At 44.1% G+C, this 20,916-nt stretch overlaps 1 protein-coding gene across 2 annotated transcripts in view; it reads left to right on the top strand.

Annotated features, from left to right (window-relative positions):
• The window catches only part of MTOR (mechanistic target of rapamycin kinase), a 4,577,509-nt gene that overhangs the window by 3,566,344 nt on the left and 990,249 nt on the right, over nucleotides 1–20,916 (top strand). The gene's annotated exons all lie outside the window — the stretch shown is intronic.

Genomic DNA, 20,916 nt, shown 5'->3' with positions numbered 1-20,916 from the left:
ACTTTTACATACTAAAACAGTTGCTAGAATAGTATAATTTTGTTAGCATACATTTCATGAAGGATACAAAGTTTGAAACTCAAATGTATGCGTTTATTTAGTGATTTCAATTTTCAGTGATTTTCCAAAAAACCTCAAATTTTATGGGAAACAGACAAAAATGTTGAGGTAGAAATCTGGACAGTTGAGAGGTATGGTAGCATACTTGTGAGCCACATGTCCTCCCACTGTTCTCTTGTAAATTGTTTTTCCAGTCTGTCTTCCCGGTCTTGTATAACCTCCTCTGATTGATTCCTACAGCTGTCATGCAATATTTTATTTGCCCTTGAGCTCTGCAATTAAGGTTCATATACATAACATAAGCAGAAAGTTTTAATTAAAAAATTAAAAGGGGTGATGATGAAGCAGGGGGACATTCAAGAAATAGAGAGAGTGGTATTTCGGATGCAGAGCCTTAAGGAAAATAATAACGACCATACAGAACGGATGGAGAGATAAGTGAACCTGCAAATTACCCCAAAAATTATAGACCAATAACTTGCCTTCCGATGTCTTATAAGCTGTACACTGGAATTGATGTCGACAGAATTTATAGTCATTTAGAAGAAAACTCAATTATGGCAACAGAACAAAAGGGCAATAAAAGAAAGTCATATAGCACAAAGGATCATTTGTTGTTAAATAAAGTCATAGTGAAGAACTGTAAAAAGGGGAAGAATTTAAGCATGGCCTGGATTGACTACAAAAAAGCATTTGATATATCCCACATTCATGGATAGAAGAGTGCTTAAAAATGTATAAGATGCACCCTACGCTGATCGGTTACATTAGAGTGACCATGAAACAGTGGCAGACCACTTTGCAATTAAGCCATGATAAAGGCCAAGTTTTTATTCTATGGAAAAAAATCCAAATGGGGATATTCCAAGGTGCCTCTCTGTCACCACTGCTATTCTGCCTTGCCCTTAATCCATTAGGCTGTCTACTTTACAGCTTAGGTCATGGCTATAATTTGGCTTCTAAAAACAACAAAGTGCAGAAACTTCGCATCTTCTCTTGTCGATGATTTGAAACTGTATAGCTCATCAGATGAGGAACTGAAAGCAAAACTGCAAGTTGTCAAAGCTTTTTCAGATGATATAAGAATGTCATTTGCTCTTGATAAATGTACAAAAGCAACCATTTAAGCAGGAAAACTGCAGCACCAAGAAAACATCAGCTTGGGACAAGAGTGTGATATAAAAGAACTTGATCAAGAGGGAGTGTATAAATATTTTGGAACTGATGAAGGATCAACAATAAAACATGAACAAATGCGAACAAAACTTAGTAAGGAGTACTTCAGAAGACTTAAATTAATCCTGAAAACAGCTTTGACATCTAGTAACAAAATCCAAGCTGTAAACCAATTTGCTCTCCCTGTCCTAACTTACAGTTTTGGAATGACTGATTGGCCCCAAAAAGTGCTGGATAGATTAGATAGGAAAACAAGAAGGATGCTTTCTTCTTCTTCTTCTTCTTCTTTCGGCTGCTCCAGTCAGGGGTCGCCACAGCACATCAACTGTTTCCATTTCTTCCTGTCCTCTGCATCTTGCTCTGTCACACCAACCACCTACATGTCCTCTCTCACCACATCCGTAAATCTTATCTTAGGCTTTCCTCTTTTCCTGTTACCTGGCAGCTTCATTTTTAGCATCTTTTTCCCAATATACTCTGCATCCCTCCTCAGCACATGTCCAAAACAATGTAATCTTGCCTCTCTGGCTTTGTCTCCGATCCTTCCAACCTGAACAACAACAAGAAGGATGCTTTATGGTCACCAAATGATTTATAAAAATCAGTGCATACCAAGATTATATATCCCCCGTTCTGAAGGAGAGATGGGCCTCTTTGAAATTGAGTACATGTATAGATCTGCAATCGTGGGACTCCACACATCTGCTGACCTCACAAAACCCAAATATAGTGAAAGTTGTGAAACATGAGGAGAAGAAATCTAAGATGACTTCCCTTCTTAAGCTAGCAGAAGCATATCGTCGTAAAGCAGGAATGGAAATCAAACCACAAGTGGATAAAAATAAAGGCAGCAGCTGAATGTGCCAAAAAAACAAAAGAAAGAATATAAAGTGAAGGACCAGATGAGAGGGCAGGAAATGTGGAAAATACATAAATATAGTTGCAAGTATAGAAAACCTTTGGAAGAATCTCATGTTGATCAGGATTGAATGCAGGAATGGTTAAGGAGAGGCGAATTCAAACCAAGAGATGAAAGGTTAATATTGGCAGCACAAGATAGTGGGTTACATACACGCTAGTTTTCAAAGTCCATTGAACATGTGGGAGAAACAGACAAATGTAGGTTTTGCAAAACAGAATTGGAAACAGTTGCACACCTCGTTGCTGGTTGCAACCTACTAATGGCAGAAGGACTGTATACTGAAAAGCATAGTAATGTGGCAATACTGTTGCACTGGGGATTGTGCAAACATTATGGTACTGAAGTGGCTGAAAACACTGGAAACATGAGCCACAAAGCATCATAGAAAATGATAAAGCCTAGATCACATGGGATCATCTGTTGCCAACAGTTCAAAAGATAGATGCAAGAAAACCAGATGTAGTGGTCCATGAAAACAAGACAGAAGTAGCATTTATCATTGAGATCGCTACTATACCCAGTGACTACAATGTTTTGCGTACAGAAAGACACAAAGTAATAAAATATCAGGATTTGCAGGCAGAAGTGAGAGAAATGTGGAAAAAAAGATACCACAGTCCCAATAGTAGTAGGAGCAATGAGTCTTATAAAAAAAGAATCTACAGTCATATTTAGATATGTTACCAATCAATACATGTAACTCCATACGAATTGCAGTAGGAGTCATTACTGGGCACATTGCGTGTGCTGTGAAAAGCACTTCTGGCTGACATCAAAGACTGAAACAATATTAATTTCATGAACTTTAATTGCACTTTCACTTAGGAATGGGGTCCATTCCCATCATGGTATTAGAAACCCAGAGAATCGGAGAAAATAAAAAATGACAGAAAACATATTTATAGAGTAGTAGAAAGTATTCTAAGAACTAACCTTACATGAGAATGGAGAAAGGAGATTTTGACAGTAGGGATGACTGCAAGTAGGGGTAAAAAATAGATGAGGGGACTATAATTTACTGGAGAAAACTGGCAAAGGAACCAAGGAATTGGGAATAGATAACTAGAGAAGGAAATAATAAGTGGGATGAGGCCAAGAAGACATTTGGATTGCAAGTCTTTAGTGGTATTTTGAGTGGATGTCTGCACTGCAGTAGTTTGTTACACTGGTAGTATTTAATAAACCAAATTTGACAGGAGGTCAAGAATGTCCTCCAGTATCACTGTTGCGGTATTCTTTACATAAGGGATCCCCTGCCAAGGCTAGCTCAATGTCTAGCCAGTATACCAAAGCCTTAGGAATATATAGACGTCATATATCACACTTATGTTCTCCGTACAAGGCATAAGACATAAAGGTGATGTACGGACATACATACATATCTCGGAACTTCTTTGCTGCCAGTCTGAATGCCATCATTCATCATTGGCCTGAACGCTCCCTCCTTTCTGAGTTGGTTACTGAGCCATGTTTCAGATAAGTGTCTCATTTGAGGTTTCTTTTTATCTGTTTCTATTTTTATTTTGATATCTTTACAACATGTCATACAGTAAGGGAAAATGTCAGTGTTGGAGGCAGATTCCTCATAAAGATCATCACAAGCAGTATCTCTTCTGTTTGGGTGCTTCTCACAACCGCACACAAGCAGTATCTCTTCTGTTTGGGTGCTTCTCACAACCGCACACTGTATTCTGTCTGCCAAGTGTTTGTTCCTAAGACCCTACATAGTCATCTCTCCTCCTTGTTGACTTACCTAGAGAACCTAGGTAAACCTAGCTGCTGCTGCTGAGCTTTTTAAGTCCTTCCAGGATAAAGGCAAGGCCTTGCAGGAATTGAAACATATTTTTGTGTCCCCTATCCCTAAATTCCAGAGAAATTATCCATCCAAATTTGCTTTTGTACACAGACAGCTTTACCCTCCTCCTAAAGGTAAAAACGATTCTAGGTATGTACTCCCTTCTAACTCTACATAGACTCCTACTTCTCAAAAGCAGGAGAAACCAGGTTCTATCTGACAGTTTGCTTCCCCTTTCCCAAGACAAGGTAAGGGGTTTTGTACACAGACAGCTTTGTCCTCCTCCTGAAGGTAAAAATAATTTTAGGTGTGTGTACGCCTTGCCAAGTCACAAACCAGGTTCTGTCTGACAGTTTGCTTCCCCTTTGCCTAGGCTAGGTTCCCTTATCCTTTTATCTTTCCCTGTCCCTTTCCAGTTGGTTCAGGGTTACTCAAGACTCTTGGGTTTTGTCCATCATCTGACAGGAATATTTCATGGACATACTTTACTTGTTTTCTGGACATCCCTCAGCCTCAGGTACAACCTCTTTCTTTCTAGAACTGCTTCAGGGACTTTTCACTCAGGACACTATGCAAGTTGTGCCCCTGCCCAGGAAGGGAAAGGGTTTCATTCCAGGTTGTTTCTGGTTTCCAGGAAGGAAGGTACCTGGAGACCCATTCTGTACCTTTCTCATCTCATCACCTTTCTAAAGGTCCTTTCCTTTTGGATGTTGTCCCTTCAAACGCTGTTCCCTCTTCTTCTTCCCAAGGCCTTCTAGGTATCCCTGGACTTCAAGGATGCCTATCTTCACATTCTCGTTCATCCCCGTTTCAGGAAGTTTTTACATTTTGATGTTTCTTCCTTACCTTTTCAGATATTCTTCGTGTTTCACTGTTGCAGTCATCACAATTGGGTTATCCCTGCTGGGTTTGCCATCAGCCAGCCTGAATACCAGAGACTTAGTATTTCTTCGTTGGTTGCTGTCGCTTGAAGACTGACGTCAGGTCATCAGGGGTATAAAGGAAGGCAGCCGACGCCATTAAAACAGTCTTTCTTCCCGTGGAGCCCAAAGCAGAAGCAGTTCTCGAGTGCCGGTCGGCCGCTACCTGAATTTCGTTTCTGAATTGAAGTTGAAGTCTTCGAAAGGTAAGTACCCTGTTGGGGATCCTTTTTTCTTGCACTAACCGATGTCAGAAAAAGTTAATAATTGTCGCACCTGTGGAAAGCGGATACCACACCGAGACTTCCATCCCTACTGCATCACTTGTCTAGGCCCAGACCACGACGTCCCTCCTTGTTGGTTCTGTGCTTTGTTTAATGCCAGAACTATTAGTCGTCGGGCCCTTATTGTAGCCAGATATTTCTGTTTACAGTCCTCGAATTCCGATATGGCTTCTGTAAGCCATCCAACAGCAGACCTTCCAAAAAAACATAAAGATAAAGATAGAGACAGATCATGCAGGACTAAACCTTCTGATGACGTTACCGTCAAGCTGGTCATTGGTCCTCCGAAATTCAGTGGGGTGCTTTTGCAGCCCCTGATGCCCGCTTCAGTTAATTCGCAGGCCTCTACCAAGACCCTATCGGAGTCCAGTGTACCGCAGAACTCTTCTTCATCTAAGAATCTTGCGGTCGTCTCTACCTTGGATGGGTCTGGAGCCACTGTGCAGGCACCAGCGTCCGAGGAAGTCCTTCGCAACATCAAATGCAGACATAAACCGACACCTTCTTTCACAGCTTCTGTTCCTTCTAAACCGACTGAGTTCCTTAGGCCCAGGGGTCGAACCACCCCCAAGAAACCACCTTCCAGCTGTTCTTTGGCGCTTGCTCTCTTGCCTCAGTCACAAATGCTTAGAATGGCAGAGGACCTTATGCTGATTAGGGGAAGCCAAGACACTCCCTCAAAAAGAAAAAGAGATCTGTCTCTAGAAGTTTTGTCTGAACAAGAGTCAGGTAAATCTGTTGCATCTGACTATGAAGACATGCAGCCCCTTTCTACATATGAGGATTCTGATGCAGAGGAATCTGTTCCTTCAGCCTCTTCCTCAGAGGATTTTTCCTTTGAGGAAACCCTGCATACTTTAAGGGAGCATTTCAAATGGGAGAGTCAAGACTACCCACCGTAGTACTGAGAGAATTCCCGGACCTTCCACAGCACAGGCCCTTAGCCATCCCCCCCAGTCCTAGAGGTGGTAGATGATGTCTTCCTTGAATCTAGCTTGACTCCAGATGCCCTCCCTCCTGCTCCCAGAAAGCCAGACAGGTAATACAGAGTCCCTAACTTTCACAAATATCGCTTTAAAAACCCAACAGCTGAGCCTGAGGTCATTACTCAAGGCCCCAAAGGGGTTAAAGCTACTTCAGCTAAGAATCCCACCCCCTCAGACAGGGATTCCAGAGCACTGGACAAATGGGGTAAAAAAGTATACACCTCTGCTACTCTTGCTGTCAGGGCACTCAGTCGTCAGTTCCATATGCTTAAATATCAGCAACATACCTTGGAACTCCTTAAACAAAAAATTACCTCCTTTGCTGCATGGGCAGAATCTAGGAATTAATGCACTCTGCTGCTCAAGTAACTAAACACACTTTGCACTGTGGTTTTGACATCCTAGAAGCTTCTTGCAGGGCAGCAGTCACTGGATCTGTCATTAGAAGACATGCATGGCTTAAGGAACAACCCCTGCCAGACCATGTCAATCAAAATTGTTGGATGCACCCTTGCATAAAAATAATTTATTTGGTACTAAAGCAGAAGAGGTGCTAAAAAAGATGGAAGAGAAAGCAAAATCTGTGCAGACGGTTAGATTTCTTACAGGAACAGCCCCCTAGGTTCAGCAGGCATTTTCCTTCCAAACGCTGGTCCTTTCCTGCACCTAGTAAACAGGGCTAACCCAGGCCCCATGGAAACAGACCTCCAAGACAGCAGCCCCATGGGTTGCAGAGATCTAAGCAGTGGACTGCCTCCACTTCAAAACCAGGGAGTTGTAAGCCACCCTCTTATGGCAAAAACTCACAAAGACTCACCCCCTCCCTACCTCGCCTCTGCCCACCATCACATACCCCTAGGAGGAAAACTCTGCTTTCACTCAAGCACCTGGGCCACTATTACCAAGGACCAGTGGGTTCTGAACATTGCATCTCAGGGGTACAAATTCTCCTTCCACACCCTTCCAACCTCCAAAGGGTTCCCAGATCTACCACCAAATCAGTGGGCAGAGGCTCAGAAGCAAATCCGTACTCTGCTCTCCTTGGGAGCAGTAGAACACATTCCTGCAGAACAGATAGGCCAAGGCTTCTACTCCAGACTTTTTCTGGTACCCAGAAAAGAGGGCACCTGGTGCCCCATCCTCAGTCGGCCCATTCTAAACACCTTCCTCATGATCCCAAAATTCAAAATGCTCACCCTCCACCAGCTGCTACCCATGCTGTCCAAGGACGCTTGGCTAGTCACCCTGGACCTAAAAGAGGCCTACCTCCACATTCCCATCAGGGAGTCCTGCAGAAAATATCTTCCTTTCAGGGCAGGATCTCAGGACTTTCAGTTCTCCACGCTTCCCTTTGGCTTATCTACTGCTCCCAGAATTTTCACAAAATGCCTGGCTCCAGCCATTGCTTTTTGCAGACAAAGAAATATTCAAATTTATCCCTACTTAGATAACTGTCTTATTCAAGCAGACAGCCGTGAAAAGCTGCTCAAAGATCTGGCCTTAGTAAAGGACCTACTATAACCTCCTTTAGGGTACACAATCAATGAAAAGAAATCCAAACAGGTACCCACCCAAAGGATAATCTTCCTGGGAGCAAGTCTGGACACAGCTTCCGAGATGGCATGCCTAACACCAGAGAAAAAAGGTTTCCTATCAGCTTACTTCTCTCAACTGGCCACCAGGCCCCAGCTTTCTGCAAAAGAGATCCTGCAAACCCTGGGATTCATGCCATCTTGCATACTCCTTATTCCGTATCCCAGACTGCATATGAGGAAACTTCAGTGGTACCTAAAGAGCCTTTGGTGTCAACACTCTCAAGATATGGAAACTCTTTTACCTATTATTCCTTGCCTGAGGGATGAATTTTTTTTTTGTGGGCCACAGCCTGCTCCCACAACAAGGAACTGCCCTTCTCCCCACACCCCGCCGTCCAGACCCTCACCACAGATGCATCAGACTACACTTGGGGTTCACACCTGGACGACAGGTGCATACAGGGCCAATGGAACCCCCAGCAACTCCCCCTGCACATCAGTCTAAAAGAGATGATGGATGTGCAGCAGGCCTTGATAGCTTTCAAACCCTTCCTCTCTCCAGGGGTTCTCCGAATCCAAACAGACAACCCCACAGTGATGTGGTACATCAGAAAGCAGGGAGGGACTCACTCCTACCTGCTGTGCAGGCTGGCCATGACCCTTTGGTTCAGAGCCTCTTCCATGCATCTACACCTGTTAGCACAATACCTACCAGGCTCTCCCAACTCAATGGCAGACCAATTAAGCAGAAAACTGTTGGACCCCCCCCCCCACACACAAACACAGAAACACCTTCTTACTAATAACTCAGAAATGGGGAACCCCGTAGGTTGACCTCTGCTTCCCACACCAACCATCAGCTCAACAAACTCTGCACCAGGGAGCATCATTGCATGCCATGGAAAGTGGATGCCCTGTCCTTCCCTTGGGTAAACCTTTCTGTCTATGTCTTTCCTCCCCTACCTCTCATTCCCAAGGTACTGATCAAAATACGGGAGGAAAAAACAAGGACCATTCTCATAACTCCAGACAGTACTGGTACCCCTTGCTGTGCAGCCTGTCTTCACTGCCCCCATGGAATCTTCCTTAGGTTCCCAACCACCTAACCCAGGTAGCAGGGGAATTCATGCACCCCCATTTGCAGACACTCAGTTTAGCAGCTTGGCTTATAACCTGACCCCTAACCAATCTGCCCTCCTCAGTAAACAGGATCTGGATGTTATCCGAGAGGCCAGATGTCCTATAACCAGAAAGTCTTATGCAGATAAATGGAAAAGGTTCTGCACCTGTATCCAGGCTAAGGGGACCAATACGGCACAGCCCTCCATCCCTCTCATCCTGGACTACTTAGCTGACCTACTACACAGTGGTCTCTCTTTCTCCTGTATAACGATCCACACCTCTACTATTTCCACTCATTTTCCCACTGAGCAGCCTCTTTTTTCACACCCTCTGATCAAACAGTTCCTCAGAGGGGCTAAAAGCTTGAGGACCCCCCAGAAGGGCACCATCACGAGCTTGGGACCTTAATTTTGTCTTGGAAAAGCTCACCCTGCCTCCTTTTGAACCAGCTTCTTCTGCAGAGCTAAAATTTCTCTCCTAGAAGACAGCCTTTCTCCTGGCCATCACTTCAGCCAGAAGAGGTTCTGAGCTGCAAGCACTCATGGCAGTGGAACCCTTCATCATCTTCCACGCAGACAGGGTATCCCTCAGAACTAATCCATCCTTCATGCCCAAGGTAGTAATCCATCCTTCATGCCCAAGGTAGTATCCAGTGTGGCTCTCAACCAATCCATCCATTTGCCCACCTTCTTTCCTAACCCTCAAAATAAGGGGGAAAGGATTCCACACACTCTAGATATGCACAGACAGCTCATATACTATCTGGACAGGACTAAATCCTTCAGAAAATGTGATCAAACTGCTGGTTAGCCTTGCTTCAGGGGCAGAGGGTAAAGCCATCTGCAAGCAAACCATTTCCAAATGGATAGCACACTGCATCCATTTCTGCTACAAACAGCATGGAACCCCCCCCCCCCACAAGGGTGTTAGGACCCACTTCACCAGAGCAGCCTCCACCTCTGCAGCATTCCTCAGAGGGGTCCCCGCAGGGACATCCTGGAGGCTGCCACATGGACATCTATTCACACCTTTACCAAACATTACCACCTGCTTCTCTTTTCTAAATCCAGGGCAGGCTTTGCCTCTGCAGTCTTGCAGGGCATGCTAGCCAGCCCCTAGTTTCCTTGACTGCCTCCACCCTTTTCCTCAGCTTTGAGAGTCTATCCAAATGTGATGACTGCAACAGTGAAAAACAAAGAACATAGTACAGTTGTGTACACTTACCATAAATGTAGATGTTCAAGTGTTTTCACTGTTGTAGTCCTGGTTTCCCTCCCCCCTTTTTCTTTTTACCTTTCTCCCATGTTGTTCTCCTTTCCTTAGATGGGACATGTTGGTATTTTTTTTCCTCCACTGGTGGGTCATGCCACCAGAGCCTGGCCTCCTACTTTGGGGGCTCCTGATCGATTAGGGCAAGAAAAACTGATGTAATGGCATCAGCTGCCTTCCTTTATACCCCTGACGACATGACGCCAGTCTTCAAGCAACAGCAACCAATGCAGAAATACTAAGTCTCTAGTATTCAGGCTGGCCAAGAGCTACCCCAGCAGGGATAACCCAAATATGATGACTGCAACAGTGAAGACACTCGAACATCTACATTTATGGTAAGTGTACACAACTGTACTTTTTGTTTTGCCCTTTGACCTCTCTACTGCCCCAAGGGTATTCACCAGATGCCTTGCTCCTGTCTTTGCCTTTTTGCAGGATGAGAGGGGTTCAGATCTTTCCTTATCAGGATGACCTGCTCATTCAAGCTTTGTCCTTCAAGGTCCTGCTTCAGCACCTCCAGTTTACTGTTTGTCTCTTACAAAGTCTGAGGTTTACCATAAACTTTCAAAAATCAGTCCTGGTTCCTTCTCAGGATCATGCTTTTTGCAGTTGCACAATCTAGACCATTCCCATACTGGCATCTCTGCCTCCATCCAAGGCCTTCTGTCTGATCACCTTTTTCAATCTCTTCTTTCTTTGGCTTCAGTCACAGCCAGGGATTTTCTCATGGTACTAGGATTTATGGCCTCCAACATTCCTATGCTGCCTCTAACCATTTTCCATATGAGAAAACTACAGTGGTTTCTCAAGTCATTGTGGCTTCAACACTGTTATCTACTGGATTTCCTAGTTCCTTTGATGCCTCAAATTCGAGATTCATTGGTGGATTCATCAGCTTTCTCTCAACCCAAGACTTCCTTTTCAGCCTCCAGTCCCATCTCAGGAACTTTTTATGATGCCTTGGACAGGTGGTAGGGGCCTCCTTCAGTTCCCTCAAGGGTGTCTAGCCTCCCCATCAGAGGTCAAATCACATCAGCATAAAGGAGATGAGGGCTCTCCTTTTAGCTCTTCAGGCTGGCTTTTCATTCCCTTTTTCTTCCAGTGCCTCTCAAAGTCTTCACAGGCAAAACCACCGTGATGTGATGTATCAGCAAACAAGGGGGCACGGTTCTACCTTCTTTGCAGACTTTCTGTTCAGGTCTGGGATCTAGCTGCCCAGTATCAAGTGACTCTTCAGGTTATCTACATTCCTTCAGAGCAAAATCTAGTGGCAGACCCTCTGAGCAGGTCCAGCACACAGGCTCACTAATGGATGCTTCACAGAGATGTGTTTCTGGACATTGTCCAAGGATGTGGTACTCCACAGGCAGATCTTTTTGCCTACCCTTTGAACAGACACCTTCCTCTTCTCTGTGTCAGAGTCCCAAGCCCTGTGGCTTGGAAAGTGGATGCACTATCTTTTCCGTGGAAGGGCATGTTTCTCTATGCCTTCCCTCCCCTTCCTCTGATTCCGAGGGTCCTGTTCAAGATCAAGCAAGACTCCCCCAAATCTTTTTTGTCACTCCCTTTTGAACCAAACAGCATTGGCTCTCCCTTCTTCACTTAGCCAGGTTACCTCACAGGGTGGACCCTTCTCACCCCAGACAAGGGGTCTCTGATCCATCTTCACTTGTCCAGTCATCAACTGATGCTGTGGGTGATAGGGTTTTGATTCCTTTTAGGCACCTCTTTTCTGAGGATGTGCTTAGGATTGTGCAGGAGGCCAGGAAACCCACTACCAGGAAATCCTATTTGTCCAAATGCAAGAGATTTTGTCTGCTGCTTTTCTCATAAGCTGGATCCCTTTTCATTGGGGATTCCTCTGGTTCTCTCTTATCTGGTTAAATTCCTTCATGCTGGGTTAGTATATTCTTCAGTTAAAGCTCACCTTTCAGCTATTTTTTCTTGTCTGCCCTTGACTCCTCCTCTTGCCTCTAGGTTTGAGATCAAACGGTTTCTTAAATGCGGCCTTCATATCAAGCCTCCCAAGAAGCCTATTCCACCTTCCTGGAACCTCAGTTTTGTGCTAGAAAATTTGACTCTGCTTCTTTTGAGCCTGCAGCTGCTTTAGCCTCCTTGCAACATTATACTTGGAAGACTGTTCTTTTGGCCCTTACTTCATTTAAAAGAGTCTGTGAACTCCAGGTTCTTATGCTATTCCTCCTTTCTTAGTTTTTCATTGGAACAGGGTGCGTCTTTGAACTAATCTTCTTTTTATGCCTATAGTGGTTAATGAGTTGTCTCTTAATCAGTTTTTTAATTTGCCTTCCTTTTTTCCTTCTCTGCAGTCTGCTAGTGAGATGGTTCTTCATACCTTTGATTTGCATAGGCAGCTCAGATATTATTTGGACAAGACTAAGGCCATTCGCAAATCTGAGCAACTTTTTGTTTCCTTTCACCCCACATCTCTGGGTTTGGCTGTTTCTAAGCAAATTATATCTTTCTAAGACTATTTCTTTTTGTTATTCTTTTCATGGTAAATGTCTTTCCACTTCTTTAAAGATTCATTCTACCAGAGCTGTTGCTTCCTCTGATGTTTTTTCAAAGGACTGGATGCCAAGTCCATCCTTGAGGCTGCTAGTTGCACTTCTACCCATACCGTCACTAAACATTACAAGTTGGATGTTGTTTCCAGAACAAGAACTGGCATTGCCAGAGCTATCCTGCATGGGTTTCTAGGGCCTGTTCTGTGCCTTCCTCCTCCCAAGTTTCCTCTTGAGCTTTTGTACTCTTCCTTAAGTAAATATTACTGAACCAGTGATATGCAAAGACCAGAGTACTGTTGTGTAAAATCTTACCATAATTATAGATGTCCTTCTCTTCACTTTCGCAATATTCACTCCCTCCTTCCCTCCTCCCTCTTTTGCTCTGCCCTATTCCTTCTGCCTTCCTGACCTGGAATTATTTTCTTTTTCTCTCCTTCTGGATGCATGTGTTCCTCGGGATAATTGTTCTTTCTGGGGCTTTTCAGTTCTGAGGTATATATTTTACATTTGTATGTCACCTTCATGCCGAATGACTTGTGTATGGAGCATACGTGTGACATCTTCATATTCCTACGGCTTTGGTATACTGGCCAGATGCTGGGCTATCCTTGGCAGAGGATCCCTAATGTAAAGAATACTGCAACAGTGAAGAGAAGGGCATCTACTCTTGTGTTAAGATTTTACACAAGTGTACTTTTTAATTATTAGGAAAAGCCACCATCAGTATTTTGGTTTGTGGTGTACAGGTATGGAACAGATGTAAGCCTGTTAAAGTCAGTAGTACAATGCAGGTTTTCTGCAGCAGCAGGTATAATCGTATTTGCAGCTTTGCTAATGCAGACCTGCTACACTGTACACAGGTGTCAGCATCTAAACAGATGCAAAATATGTTAGCTGCTTAATAAACAATTGAAACATCTTCATTTGCTGACTGTGCAGTTAGTATAATGTTATACCTATATGTAGAACTGATGGTGTCAATATGACTTCAGGTGTGATGTAACTTTATTTCTATGGAAACTGTACAGATGGCACAAATAGTGCATGTGCTGTATAACCAAATGTAATATTGCATTCCAGTGCTTATGCTTGTAACACACATATCTTTGAAAAGTCTTAAAGACTGTAATACAGTGAACACTGCCATTTTGGGTATATTTGCTAGACATTTGTGTTTGTTCTATTACTATTATTGAAAACTGAGACATTAATGATGACAAGTACTGTAGTATATATGCTGGTATTATTTTACATTCATAGCAGTTTCCTTGCTGTATGTTATTGCAACGATTTGTATGACGTAAAAACATGCATGATTTTTGTTCCAGTACAAAGAGAGGAGATTGTCAAGAGCCAGGCGCCAGAAAGGTGAGCTGCAGTACAACAGGACGTTTGGTGCATTCTGATAGGAAGTAGAGGAGGCAGTGAGGTATGCATTGAGGTCTTTTGAGACAGGACATCAGTACTCCCTGCCAGCAGTTGAGGAAAGTGTGGCAGGGTGGAAAAGTGGATGATTTCTCAACTGTCTTACTATTTTTTGTTTTCTTCTTTTCAGCCACCATTACAGTTAAATGTTTTCTTAGGCTTTTTAGATCCGTCATCATCTTGCTTAAAAGTTCCAGATAGTCCCGTTTCATGCCCTTTTTCATATTTTCTTCTGTTTTGTAGTTATTCCTTCCCCATTCCCTGATAAATATTTTCAGTTGTTATGTTTTTGTTGTTTTTTTTTTTCAGTATGTCGCTCAGTGTTCATTTGCCTGCTTTATGATTCTGAGCAAGTCACTTTACTGGACAGTGGTTTTGAGTCGGTCTTGAAATGAAGTACTGATGCGTGTAGGATTTGTATGATCAACAAATAATTGCAATAAAAAATCCCACTGCTTCATCATAGTTTACTTCGATAATATTTATTTGTTCAATTTGATCCATTTTTCTAACTAGTCCCAAACTTTACACTACCTGTCTCCTTATAGTATGTCTGTCTTTGGATAAGTTTGATGTGACTAGATTGGTAACAGCAGTCATGTTTGCATGGTTCACATTTAAACTTGGACATGGCTGATTGCCACATTTATGTCAACTTAAAAAAATCCCTATATTTTTGTAATGTCAGTAACACTTTGAAGATGCCTAACTGTCCATTCACATTCCACATTGCGACTTTCTTTTCCCCTCTCCCACTCCATACAGTTTAGTAATCAAAACTTTTTGAAAGATATTCAGTACGGTCACCTCTGTGTTGACGTCATTTTATTACAAGCTGCATTTTAACCCCTGCAGTTTCTAAGTAGTAGTGTTGCGTGGCATTCCAAGGACTTCATTAATGAAATGGTCCACAATGCTTTTGAGCTTCTTTTATCATATTTTTCCCAAAGGTTTCTCACAGTAGTAGAGCCCTGTTTATCTGTTTATTTTATTTATTCAATCATTTATTCATTTATAGGGTGGGTTGGCTGATCTGGGGATAGTTTTCTGCCATAACACAGTTTCTGCAACAGATTTTTTTGCCACTTACCACTGTTTGAATGCAGTTTTGAGAGCAAGGAGTTCCCTAGTGTCCTGATGTTCTTCGTGTTTCACAGTTGCAGTCGTCACACTTAGGTTATCTGCCTGCAGGTAGCCCTCAGTTGGCCCGAATACCAGAGACTTAGTATTTCTGCGTCGGTTGCTGTCGCTTCAGGACTGATGTCAGGTCGTCAGGGGTATAAAAACAGGCAGCCGATGCCATTACATCTGTCTTTCTTGCCGAGAAGCCCGAAGCAGAAGCAGTTCATATGAGTGCCAGTCGGTCGCTACCTGAGTTTTCGTTTCTGAATTGAATCATCCTGAAGTCTTCTAAAGCTAAGTACCCCGTTGGGGATCCTTTTTTCTTGCTCTAACCGATGTCAGAAAAAGTTTAACAATTGTCTCGCCTGTTGAAAGCAAATACCACACAGAGATTTCCATTCTTACTGCATCACCTGTTTAGGCCCAGACCACGATGTACCTCACTGTCGCTTTTTTGCTTTGTTCACCTCCCGAACTCTTCGTCGTCGGGCCCTTACTGTCTAAATACTTTCGCTCTCGATCACAGTATTCTGAAATGGCTTCGGTGAGCCATCCGTCTACCGATCTTCCGAAAAAATGTAAGGATAAAGACAAAGACAGACCACACAGGTCCAAAACTGCAGACGACGCTTCCGTTAAGCTAGTCGCCAGTTCGCCGGTACTCAGTGAGACAATTTCGCAGCCCCTGATGCCCACTTCGATGGATTCGCAGGCCGCTACCGAGAACTATTCAGAGTCCGGTATGCCACAAGACTCTTCTTTGACTACAGAACCTGTGGATGTCTCTACCTTGGATGAGTCCGGAGCCGCTGTGCAGGCACCGACTTCTGAAGAAGTTCTTCACATTACCGATATTCAACACAAACCGATGACTTCCTTCACGCTTTCAGTTCTGTCTAAAACTACCGAGTTTCTAAGGTCAAGTGTACGAGCTACACCTAAAAACTGATGACCCAAACTCAAGCACCTGCATCCTTGCCACAATCTCAAATGCTTAAAATGGTAGAAGACCTGATTATGCTGATTAGGGGAAGCCAGCCTTCCCCTGCTAAGAGAAAAAGAGACCTGTCCCCAGCAGCTTTAACTGACCAGTAGTCCGATGACTCTGAGGTTTCTGAATATGAAGACATGCCTTTATATGCTTATGAGGATTCAGATGCAGAGGAATGTATTCCTTCTGCTTCCCCTCCAGAGGATTTTTCTTTTGGTGAAACCTTACATACTTTAAGAGAGCATTTCCACTGGGAATGCCAGGATTATCCTCAGTCCGAAAAGAGACTCTGGGAATTTTTAGATTTGCCACAGCATAAACCGTTAGTATTCCCTCCTGTTCTAGATGTTGTGGGTGATGTCTTTATGTTATCCAGTCTAACTCTTGATGCTTTACCCCCTGCTCCAAGGAAACCAGATAGGTACTACAGAGTCCCTGACTCTCACAAATTTCTCTTCAAAAATCCTACTGCTGACCCAGAGGTCATTTCCCAAGGGCCTAAAGGCATAAAAGCTACTACAGCTAAGAATCCCACCCCTTTGGACAGGGATTCCCGAGCTTTAGACAAATGGGGTAAAAAAGTATACACCTCTGCAACTCTCGCCATTAGGGCATTGAATTGCCAGTTCTACATGCTGAAATACCAGCAACATATTATGGAACTTATTAAGCAAAAATTATCTACCTTTCCTGAGTGTGCAGAAAATAAAGAATTACAGGAGCTTATACATTCTGCAAGCCAAGTCAGCAAGCATACCTTACAGTGTGGATTTGATGCCCTAGAAGCATCTTGCAGGGCAGTAGTTACAGGTTCTGTACTTAGAGGGCATGCTTGGCTTAAGGAGCATACCTTGCCAGACCATGTCAAATCAAAATTACTGGACGCTCCTTTGAACAAGGACAATCTGTTTGGCACCAAAGCAGAAGAAGTTCTAAAAAAGATGGAAGAAAAAGCTAAGTCTATGCAGACATCAAAGATTTTTTGCAAGTGGTGTCTCCAAGATGCAGTAGCATTGCCCCTCGAAACATTGGTCCTTTCCAGCCCCCTCAAGGCCATCTTAAACTAGACCCAGGGGAAACAGACCCTCCCCAGATTACAGTCTCAGGGTATGCAGAGATCTAAGCAATGGAGTACTTCCACTTCTAAAAAAGGGAGTGCTAAGCCACCCCCTTCCGGAAAGAATTCACAATGACTTCTCAACTCCACTCCTCACCACTTCCCAATTGCTCGTGCCCGTAGGAGGAAAACTTGCCCACCACGCAAAAAACTGGACCTCCATCACCAAAGACCAATGGGTCCTCAACATTGTATCCCAGGGGTACAAATTTTACGTACACACACTGCCAACCCCAAAAGGGTTCCCAGACCTTCCTCCAAACCAGTGGGCAGAGGCACAAAAACAAGTTCAGTCCCTGCTCTCCATAAGAGCAATTCAACCTGTTCCTGCAGAACAGATAGGTCAAGGGTTTTATTCCAGACTTTTCCTGGTACCCTGAAAAGAGGGCACTAAGCGCCCAATCCTAGATCTTTCCATTATAAACACCTTCTTGGTGGTACCAAAATTCAAAATGTTCACCCTTCAGCAGCTTCTTCCTGTGCTGTTCAAAGATGCCTGGTTAGCCACCTTAGACCTAAAAGAAGCCTATCTCCACATCCCTATCAGGGACTCATGCAGGAAATAGCTACGTTTCAGGGCAGGATCTATGCATTATCAGTTCTCTGCACTTCCCTTTGGCTTATCCACTGCTCCCAGAGTCTTCACAAAATGCCTGGCTCCAGCCATTGCCTATTGCAGACAGAGAAAGATTCAAATATACCCTTACTTGGACGATTGCCTGATTCAGGCATACAGTCAGGAAAAGCAGTTGCAGCACCTGACATTTTTAAAGAACCTTCTAACCTCCCTGGGATGCACTATCAATGAAAATAAATTAAAACTAGTCCCCAGTCAAAATATTATATTCCTGGGAGCAAGCTTGGACACCTTCCCAGATGGCATTCCTTACTCCAGAAAAACAAGCCTATCTGACAGACTACTTCATTCAAATGGCCACCAGAACCCAGCTATCCACAAGGAAAATCCTGCAGGCTCTAGGGTTCATGGCCTCTTGCATTCTACTGATTCCAAATGCCAGACTGCATATGAGAAAACTTCAATGGTACTTAAAAAGTCTTTGGTGCCAACATTCTCAGGACCTGGAAACCATCTTACCTATCATACCTTGACTAAGGATAGAATTACTTTTGTGGGCAGCAGCATGCAACCACAACAAAGGACTTCCCTTTACACAACCCCATGCTGCCCAGACCCTAACCACAGACGCATCAGACTATGCCTGGGGGGGCACATCTGGACAACAAGTGCATTCAGGGCCACTAGAGCCCAAGTCAAATTCATCTGCACATCAGCCAAAAAGAGATGCTAGCTGTTCAGCATGCTGTGATAGCTTTCAGATCCCATCTCTCACCAGGAACCCTGCGAATAAAAACCGACAATATCACAGTGATGTGGTACATCAACAAGTGGGGAACCCATTCTGCAGGCTAGCCATGACCCTGTGGAACACGGCTTTGGCTATGCATATTCATCTGCAAACTCAATTCCTGCCAGGCAAACAAAACTCTCTGGCAGACGACTTAAGCAGAAATCTCCTAGACCCACACGAGTGGCAATTAGACCCCAACACTTTCAGCCTTCTAACCCAGAAATGGGGGACCCCGGAGGTGGACATTTTTGCCTCCCCCCACAAACACCAGCTCAACAAATTCTGCACCAGGACACCTCACAGCAGGGCCTGGAAAGTGGATGCCCTATCCTTCCAGTGGGTAAACCTCTCAATCTATGCATTTCCCCCACTGCCTCTTCTTACAAGAGTATTACTCAAGGTAAGACAGGAAAGACCAAGGGCAATCCTGATTGCCCTAGAATGGCCACGCCAGCACTGGTACCCACTACTGCGCAGTCTGTCTCCGGTGCCGCCATGGCACCTACCCCAGATACCAACCCTCCTCACTCAGCAGGAGGGACAGATCTTGCATCCGCAACTGCAAACCTTGAACCTTGCAGCCTGGCTTATTCCTTGAATTCTCCCCCACTGACAGCCTAAACAAGCAGGTGCTGGACATCATTCTTGAAGTCAGAAGACCCAGTACAAGGAAATTTTATGCTAAGTGGAAAAGGTATTGTTCCTGGATTCTGTCTAAAGGAGTGGACACAGCACTGCCCTCCTTACCTCTAATCCTGGATTACCTAGCAGATCTTCTCCACAGAGGCCTATCCTTCTCTTCCATTAAGATCCATGCCTCTGCCATCTTGGCTCATTACAACACTGAGCCACCTCTCTTCTCTCGCCCTCTCATCAAACAGTTCCTGAGTGGGGCAACAGCTTAAGGCCACCAAGGGGAGCCCCCACCCCTGCTAGGAACCTTAACTTTGTACTGGAAAAGCTCGCGCTACCCCCCTTTGAGCCTGCTGTATCAGCAGAGTTAAAATTCCTCTCTTGGAAAGCAGCCTTGCTTCTGGCCATCACTTCAGCTAGAAGAGTGTGTGAGCTACAAGCACTTATGGCTGTGGACCCCTTCATTATTTTTCATGCTGACAGGGTCTCCCTGAGGACTAACCCTACTTTTATGCCTAAAGTGGTGTCCAGTGTGGCTCTCAACCAATCTATCCATCTGCCAACCTTCTTCCTTAATCCTCAAAATAAAGGGGAAAGGATCCTGCACTCTTTAGACGTGTACAGACAGCTCAGATTCTACCTTGATAGGACTAAGCCCTTCAGGAAATCTGACTAGTTACTAGTCAACTTTGCACCAGGGGCATATCAAAACAAACCATCTCCAAACGGATAGTACACTGTATCTATTTCCGTTGCAAACACCATGGGAAACCACCCCCTCTGGGGGTCAGAACGTATTCCACTAGGGCAACTTCAACCTCTACAGCATTCCTCAGGGGAGACCCTACCAGGGACATTCTGGAAGCTGCTACCTGGAGTTCTGTTCACACCTTCACCAAGCATTACCACCTGCCTATCTTTTCCAAATCCAGGGGGGGGGGGTTTGCAACAGCAGTCCTGCAGGGCATACTAGCCAGCCCCAACTCTTCTTGACTGCCTCTACCCATTCTTCAGCTTTGGGAATCAACCCAAGTGTGATGACTGCAACAGTGAAACACGAAGAACATAGTACAGTTGTGTACATTTACCACAAATGTAGATGTTCGAGTGTATTCACTGTTGCAGTCCAGGTTGACACCCTCCAGCCCCCTTGTCTCTCTCTCTCCTTCTCTCTCTCTGTTACTCACCCCTTACAAGGTTATTGGTATTTTCTTTTTACTGGTGGTGTATTTTTCACCATAACTTAGCTCCCTATTTGGAGAGCTCCTGACATTTGGGGGAAGAAAAACTGATGTAATGGAGTTGGCTGCCTGTTTTTATACCCCTGATGACCTGACATCTGTCCTGAAGCAACAGCAGCCGACACAGAAATACTAAGTTTCTGGTATTTGGACCGACTGAGGGCTACCTGCAGGCAGATAATCCAAGTGTGATGACTGCAACAGTGAATACACTCGAACATCTACATTAATGGTAAGTGTACACAACTGTACTTTCTAGTTTCCCCACCCACTGTAAATATCAGTGATGGTCATATTGGAATAGAATCCATTAGATCAATTCAATTGCATAGGTACTACATAAATAAAGAATGCATTGACATTTTCATTGTTGCATTTAATGATGCATAGTTATGCTTATATTTTCATTGTTTTAGAACT

Source organism: Protopterus annectens, chromosome 2.part1 (assembly GCF_019279795.1).
Source record: "Protopterus annectens isolate FY-2018-M chromosome 2.part1, PAN1.0, whole genome shotgun sequence".
Classification (NCBI taxonomy): domain Eukaryota; kingdom Metazoa; phylum Chordata; order Ceratodontiformes; family Protopteridae; genus Protopterus; species Protopterus annectens.
This window is presented reverse-complemented; position numbering and strand designations above follow the sequence as displayed.